The sequence below is a fragment of the Hylobates moloch genome, unplaced genomic scaffold (genome assembly GCF_009828535.3).
Source record: "Hylobates moloch isolate HMO894 unplaced genomic scaffold, HMol_V3 SCAFFOLD_12, whole genome shotgun sequence".
In the NCBI taxonomy this organism is placed as follows: domain Eukaryota; kingdom Metazoa; phylum Chordata; class Mammalia; order Primates; family Hylobatidae; genus Hylobates; species Hylobates moloch.
The window spans coordinates 75,521,032-75,528,813 of record NW_026652287.1 but is presented as its reverse complement, the minus strand read 5'-3'; the positions used below and the strand labels follow the sequence as shown (position 1 = coordinate 75,528,813).

Below are 7,782 nucleotides of genomic sequence, written 5' to 3'. Positions count from 1 at the left end.
TTTATATTTCTTACAAGAAACCATCTTTTAATATTTGATGCAAAATAATTTTATCAACCTTACTTTTAATATCTAATTTTAAGATGCTGAAATCTGACAGTTCTGATACTAATTATGTCTTATTTAAAATATAGCTATACTATAAAGAACTAAATCCTGGGTCTGTGGTGGTGAGAGATTGTACCGTGTAACATATTACACTGCTAATTCATAACGTTTCTTTGTAAAACTGCAAGCAGGGCCATCTCAAACATCTTGTTAATGAGCCTTATCCTTCCTCCCCTGGGAATGCAGATGGGGTTTGCTTCTAGCCCTTCTGGAGGCAAATAAAGAAATAGAACTGACTAGGTTATAAACCCAGATGAAATCCTCATATGAGAAGATTCTCATTTGTGCCATCTGTTCGGGCTGAGCTGGAGATGAAATATAAGGTGTCACTGCACAGTCCCTAGAGGACTGTCACCAAGTGATCTTCCTTCAAATTTGCCTTCAACTTATCACAAGCTGCTTTAATTCCTTTCCAGTATGTTCACCATAATGTCATCTGCCTTCAGTTTCCTCTTGGTTTTTAAATGCATCCATGACACAGCTGACCAGCTCTTTCCTTGAAATGTGTATCTCTGTCATGAAACTTTCTTGATACCCTTTCAGAATTTTGTCTTCCTTTTTTTAATAAAATGTAGCTTTTATTGAGTAAAGGAAAAAGGGAATTCAGCTGCATGACAGAAATATTCCAGTCTGATCAACTTGTAACAACAGTCTTCGCATTTACGTGAGAGGAGCCTCATTAGTCTACAGGGAGCACTTGGGAACGACTGCTTCAACGGATTGGTTCTCACTCTCGTGCACATTATCAGCTTCTGGTCAGTCCCAAGAGGCAAGGGCAGAGGGCATGATGGTTCTCACAGAGCTACTTTATAAATAAACTCTATATGACTTTTCTGGGAGTCTCTTACATTCTTTTATTTTAAAAGATCTGAGCAGAAAATAGAACAAAGAACCATTAAGTGGTGTTGTGTGGTTGTGTGATGCATGAAACGTCCTGGTCTATGGAATTGTGATGGGTAACAGAAACAGCATGATTAGGCATTATGTGAAGAGCATGACACACTGCCACCATGGCCTGTCCAATTGGTGTGGGTAAACTGTCCCTGTTTTTCTAAGCCTTCATAGGTGTGAGCCCCGAAGTAATCCCGCTGAGTCTGGATGAGGTTGGCTGGGAGCATCTCATGTTTATATCCATCACAGAAGGAGACAGCAATGGTGAAACAGGGCATGAGAATGCTGGCTTGGACCCCAGTGCTGACCACCCACCACCAGCGGTCCTGGCAGTTTTCAACAGCCAACTTAAAGAAGTTGTCTAATAATAGGTTCTCAAGTTCTGGGCATTGATGAAATGCATCCTTTATCTTTCCTAGAAATACACTTCTGATGATGCAGCCTCCCTCCTCCACATCAGGACAATACAATCGTAATTGAGGGTCCAGCCAAATTCAGTGGTTGCCTGTCTTAGCAGTATAAAGCCTTGAGCATAAGAGAAGATCTTGGAAGCATAGAGGTCATTCCAAATGTCTTCCCGGAATGATTTCTTATCACCATCAGACTAGATCTTTTGGGGACCCTTCAGCTTTTTGCTAGCTTGAATTCTTTCATCCTTCAGAGAGGATAAGCACCGAGCAAAGATAGCTTTTCCAATGAAGGTGACAGGAATGCCAGCTTCCAGGGTGGAGACGGTGGTCCACTTTCTGGTGCCCTTCTGTCCTGTGCTGTCCCTGATCTTTGGCAGCAGGTATTTGCCATCAATATCTTAGAATATTGGCTATGATTTCAATCAAGAATGAATCGAGCTCTGTCTTATTCTAGTCCTCAAAGGCCTCTGTCATCTTGTTTTGATTTCATTCAAGAATGAGTCGAGCTCTGTCTTATTCCAATCCTTAAAATCCTGTGCCATCTTGTTTTGCTCCATGCCCAGCACATGTTTCATCAGGTGGTAAGCCCCGCAGATCAGCGGCATATCCCTATACTCTATCCCATTGTACACCATCTTTACAAAGTGGCCTGCTCCCTCCTCTCCCACCCAGTCAGAGAAAAGTTCTTCAGTTCTTTCTTTTGCAGTGATGCCTTAGAAGATTGTCTTGATAGGGGCCAGCTTCTTTGTTCCCTCTTGGCATGAGTGATAGGCCATACTGGGATCCTTTTCTTCCAGCACTAACTTTGCTCTCCACAGATAAAATTTCCTTGGCCTTGTGGTCTCTACATCGTCTTGTGGCATCCCTATATTCAGAATTTCCTCCATCAATGATGACATCACCAGTGTGCAACAATGGTACTAATTTTTTCATGAAATCATCAACAGCTTGACCAGCCTTCACAAGAGGGATGATATGCCTGTGGCTTTTTCAGCTTGGAGACCATCTCCTTCAAGGACTGAACATCAACATCTTTGGTTCCCTTTGCCTTGTTGCCAAGAAATCATCAACTTTGGAGACTGTACTATTAAAAGCACAGGCCACAAAGCCATGGTCATTCATGCACAAAATTAAGTTCTGGCCCATGACAGCCAGTCCAATCAGTGCAATGCCAGCTTGGGCCATGGTGGAAGCATCGGTCAGAGTAGAACTGGAGTGGGCAAAGTGTGAAGGGCTCATGGCTCACAGGCAAGTGAAGGATATACCAGCTGCCAGAATTTTGTATGCCTCTTTTTCCTCCACCATCTGCTAAATAGAAATATTTGTGAAACTTTTATCCTTAGCCATCTACAGAAGCTTAATCTCTGTAATTTGTTCCAAGAAGAACACATCTACTTCTTCAGTTTCGGTGACATCTTTGTGCCAATTCCCAAATGCTCCCCTGGTAGTTTTTTTTCTATTCTCCAACAAGCCAACTTCACACTTCCAACTGGATTGGCCCTTCAAATTTAGTAAACTGCAAACCTCACATATCTTTGAGCCCCAAAAGATTTATCTTTATGACTTTCCTATTGCTATTAATGGCAATGCTATATTCACAGTCTCATAGGTTTCAAAAGAGAAATAGCTTTTGATTTTGCCTTCTCTTTCTCTTCTGCTAGTTCTGGTTAGTCTTTCTTTGTAATTTTGTCCCCATTTGTTTACTCCTTTTTATTCCAGTTTTTGCCACCATTATGTGGCCTTCATAACACTACATTTAGACTATGGCAATTGTTAGGGGGATGTCTCTATGTTCCATGACTGTTCAGTGCTGCCAGTTCAATGCTGCCAAGGCTGAAGCTGCAGTTGTACCTTGGTTGCCATGGCACTGCTCCATAACCCAGCCACTATAAGGCAGATGCACTATAAGACTTTCCAAGTACAAGAAATGAATCCCAGGAGATTTTCCCTTGACTAAATCCCATGCTTACTTTAGCATAACACTTCAGAGGCCAGATTCAATGGAAGAAAACAATAGAGAGAACTTCTTGATGTTGCTGGCCTTCTGCAATGCAGAGGCTTTGCTGCCTTCTTGCAACTTGACCATAAATCAGGCTAAATGTTTTTCACTGGATAGGGGGTGGTTCCAATGGGATGAAGACACAAGTTACTTAATAGTCTTTAGAGATACTTCACTACTTTTTGCTTTTCTGTCTACCTAAGTCTTCAAATAACACTTATCAGAGAACTTTGGTGGGTAGGTAATGATTATTTATAAGATGAACACATTACTGTAAGATTATTTATAAGATTATTAAGTACTATAATATTTATATTTATTACTTATAATAAATAATATATTATTAAATTTATGTGGCTGGGCACAGTAGCTCATGCCTGTAATCCCAGCATTTTGGGAGGCCGAGGCAGGCGGATCACTTGAGGTCAGGAGTTTGAGACCAGCCTGGCCCACAAGGCGAAACCCTGTCTCTACTAAAAATACAAAAATTAGCTGGGTGTGGTGACACACACCTGTAATTGCAGCTACTCAGGAGGCTGAGGCAGGAGAATTGTTTAAACCCGGGAGGTGGAGGTTCCAGTGAGTTGAGATCGCGCCACTGCACTGTAGCCCGGGCAAAAGAGTGAGACGCTGTCTCAAAAATATATATATATATATATATATAATATAATTAATAAATACTCATTATGAGATTAGTTATAAGACGAATTATACAGAGAGTTTTGCATTCCCTTCTTCTATTCTTTGTAGTATCTGTACTGGATAAGAATAACTCATCAGATGGTTCTTAACCGACCAAATAAAACAGGCATTGGCACATCTTATTAATAGAAACAATCAATTCTTGAATATGCTCTAAAGTTATCACTGTGGAACATGCCCTTCTGAAATTGAACAGAGCTAAACAATTTCTGATATTAATTTGGTTTACACACTTAATCCTGTAGCTTTCTGTCTGATAAACCTCCTTCTGTATCTTTTGACCAATTCTATGGTTTGTTGAGGAAAAGGAAGTTAAGCCTTAATTATTGAAGTAGCTTATACGTTTTTATTTAGGAAACAAACACATTTACTAAGAACATGCTAATTATGGGTACTACCATGTGATATGTAAATAGAAGCTCCATTAATTCAGAAGCTTTACTATTTCTTTCACACAATAGTAAAATTTATTCTTTTTTCAAAATTCTATTTAAGACACTGTTTCCCCTGTTCAGATGAATCTAACTAATCATTTAAATATTCTTGAAAAGCACACTGATTAGCAAAGTAAAGCTTAGGCTTAAAATCTTAACTAGGAGAATTTCTGTTTCCATTGTAAAATAACTTTTTAAAAAATTTGTATAAATGAATGAAGTACAAATGCAATTTTATTACATGCATAGATTGTGTAGTGGTTAATTCAAAGGTTTAGGATATCCATCACCCAGATAATGTACATCATACCCACTAATTACTCATTATCCCCCCCACATAAAATAACCTTCCCTATATTTTATTATTTGAAAAATCTGAATGTATCTGACGATCAATGTCAAATGAAATTTGCTGCCACCAGGGAGAAGGTAAGTTGATAAGTAGTTGTCAATGACTAAACATACACACATTTAACAGGTATACAGGCTATTGATCATCCCAATTGTCATCTCAATTAAGAGCCTACATTAATAACATCACATTCTGGTAAAGTTTTAATGAAATGCATATCCCTGTCACTGAAAACTTTTTCTAAAATAGATATTATGGTGCAGCCTTTAAGTTATTTTATATTAGGAAGGTTATCTGTTTTAGTTCAGGTGACATATTGAAAGGCTGCAGAAAATTTGGGAGAATAAGTGGAGAATTTTCTAAGATAGCAGATGTTGGTATAGCTAATGTAAGCATCATAAAAGGCACCCGCAGCCTCAAATGTCTATTTGTTGAAAGGTCCCAGCTGGCTTATGAGACAAACTACCTCCCAGTGGTGTATCATTTAGTTACCAGAAGTAAAATTACAAATTTGGCTAAGTAGAGAGTTCAAATGAATCCCTGGTACTGTTTAGGATGTCTCATGGTTGTGATTAAGCCTGAATAGTGGTGTGTAATGACACTTGATGTTGCACATGACTGCCAAGGGCCAGCAGTGACTTACAACAGTCTTTACATCCTAAATGTTAAGAAGGCTTAGACCAATCTTTCTCAATGTATGTTGGTGGGCTACATTAGAATTAGCTGAGATGCTTGTTTAGAATTGATTGCATCCCTGGGGTCTCCTGCTCATCCTCAAGGTCATAATATGGAAGGTAGGACCCAGGAATGTGCATTTTAACATTTGAAGGCTGTCATCCTTAAGCTCCTGTGAGTAGTCCCAAAAAATAAAGTGGAATGAAGATACATGTACCATTTATGGTTTATTAAGCTAAAAAGAATACTTTTGAACATTTAATATATATTTTAAGTTAAAAAAAAAAAGCTGTTGTTGTGAATCCTACAATCAATGAATGATATTTTACAATTAAAGAACTGTAATATTTTAACAATAGTGAGCTTACAAGTCATAAATAAGAAGGATACACTTAGGTTGCTTTATAAACGTTCGTGAGTAGACTGATAAGGCTATGACCCACGTACATGCTCTAGACTAAGCCATCCTAGTCAATAATGGCATGAGGTCCAAGGTTCAGCCTATGGTTTGGAACTGGAAAAACTTAGTTCATTTGTTCAAGGATGTGGTCAAAGTCACCTAAGTTTTGCCAAATTTTTAAACATTGCTTAGGAAAAAACTTCATAGTGAGAACAGAGTAGGATAAATGTAAATCACTCAGGCAAGTGCTTGGCAGAGTAAGTATGGGTAAAATGCTCTCAACCAGGATGATTTTATACCTCAGAAGACATTTTTGGTTGTCACACTGGTGTGAAGGAGAGAGGCGATACTGGTAGCCAGAAATGCTGCTAAACATCTTTCAATGTGCAAAAGAAGCCCCAACAACAAAGAATTACCTGGCCCAAAATGTCAATGGTGTTGAGGTTGAAAATCTCTATTCTTGAGAATAAACTTCTGTAACCGCCAGATTTTCAGGGTGATTCTAGACAAAGAAACAGAAAAGAAGACCAAGAGTACAACATCTGTTTTCTTTCAACAACAGAACAAAGCCATCAGTTAGAAGAATATAGCAGAGAAGAACCAAAGTCCCGACGATTATGCCTAAAACATTCTTTTGTCTCCTAAACTGAAAGAAATTCTCAGATTGGCCAGTGATATTCACAAAAGGGCAACATGTCAGTTTGAAAATTGAGATTCATTAAAGAAGATTCAGCAGGAGATAGATGAGACAACAACAAAAATATGATGAAATGTCAAAAAGAGAGAGGACGGAAACCCATGATAGAAATAGCAAAAGTTAGAATAAAGACATAAGTAGCTGCTTTGCTTATATAGAATAACCTGTACACTAAAGGCTCAAAATAGAAATGAAACAACAACATAAATAACAGCTACTGTCATATTCTATATTACCTAATTTAATCCTGACAATATCACTATTGGATGGATACCAGTGTGCCTGTTTTCAAAATAAGAAAACTAAGGTATTGAAACTGGACCCCTTCCTTACATCACATACAAAAATCAATTCAAGATAGATTAAAGACCTTAGTGTAAAACGTAAACCTATAAAAGCTCTGAAAGATAACCTAGGAAATACCATTCTGAACATAGGCCCTGCAAAGATATTTTTGACAAAAACACCAAAAGCAATTGCAACAAAAACAGAAATTGGGACCGAATTAAACTAAAGAGCTTCTGCACAGCAAAAGAAACTATCAACAGAGTAAACAGACAACCTACAGATTGGGAGAATGTATTTGCAAACTATGCATCCAACAAAGGTCTAATATCTAGAATCTATAAGGAACTTAAACAAATCAACAAACAAAAAACAGCTCCATTAAAAAGTGAGCAAAAGACATGAACAGACACTTTTCTTTTGTGTTGTTGTTTAAACATTTTTTAAACTTTTATTTTAGGTTTGGGGGTACATGTGCGGGTTTGTTATGTAGGTAAACTCATGTCACGGGGGTTTGTTGTACATATTACTTCATCATCCAGGTACTAAGCCTAGTACCCCATAGTTTGTCTGCTAGTCTCCTTCCTCTCATTCTCCATTCTCAAATAGGCCCCAATGTCTGTTGTTCCTTTCTTTGTTTTCATGAATTCTCATCATTTAGCTCCCACTCGTACATGAGAACATGTGGTATTTGGTTTTTCTGTTTCTGCATTAGTTTGCTAAAGCTAATGGCCTCCACCTCCATCCGTGTTCCCACAAAGGACATGATCTTGTTCTTTTTTATGGCTGCACAGTGTTTCATGGTATATATGTACCACATTTTCTTTAT

At 38.2% G+C, this 7,782-nt stretch overlaps 1 pseudogene; it reads right to left on the bottom strand.

The window, feature by feature from the left end:
• Positions 1–1,082: 1,082 nt before the first annotated feature.
• On the bottom strand, positions 1,083–2,594 carry LOC116479659 (6-phosphogluconate dehydrogenase, decarboxylating-like; annotated as a pseudogene).
• Positions 2,595–7,782: the final 5,188 nt, after the last annotated feature.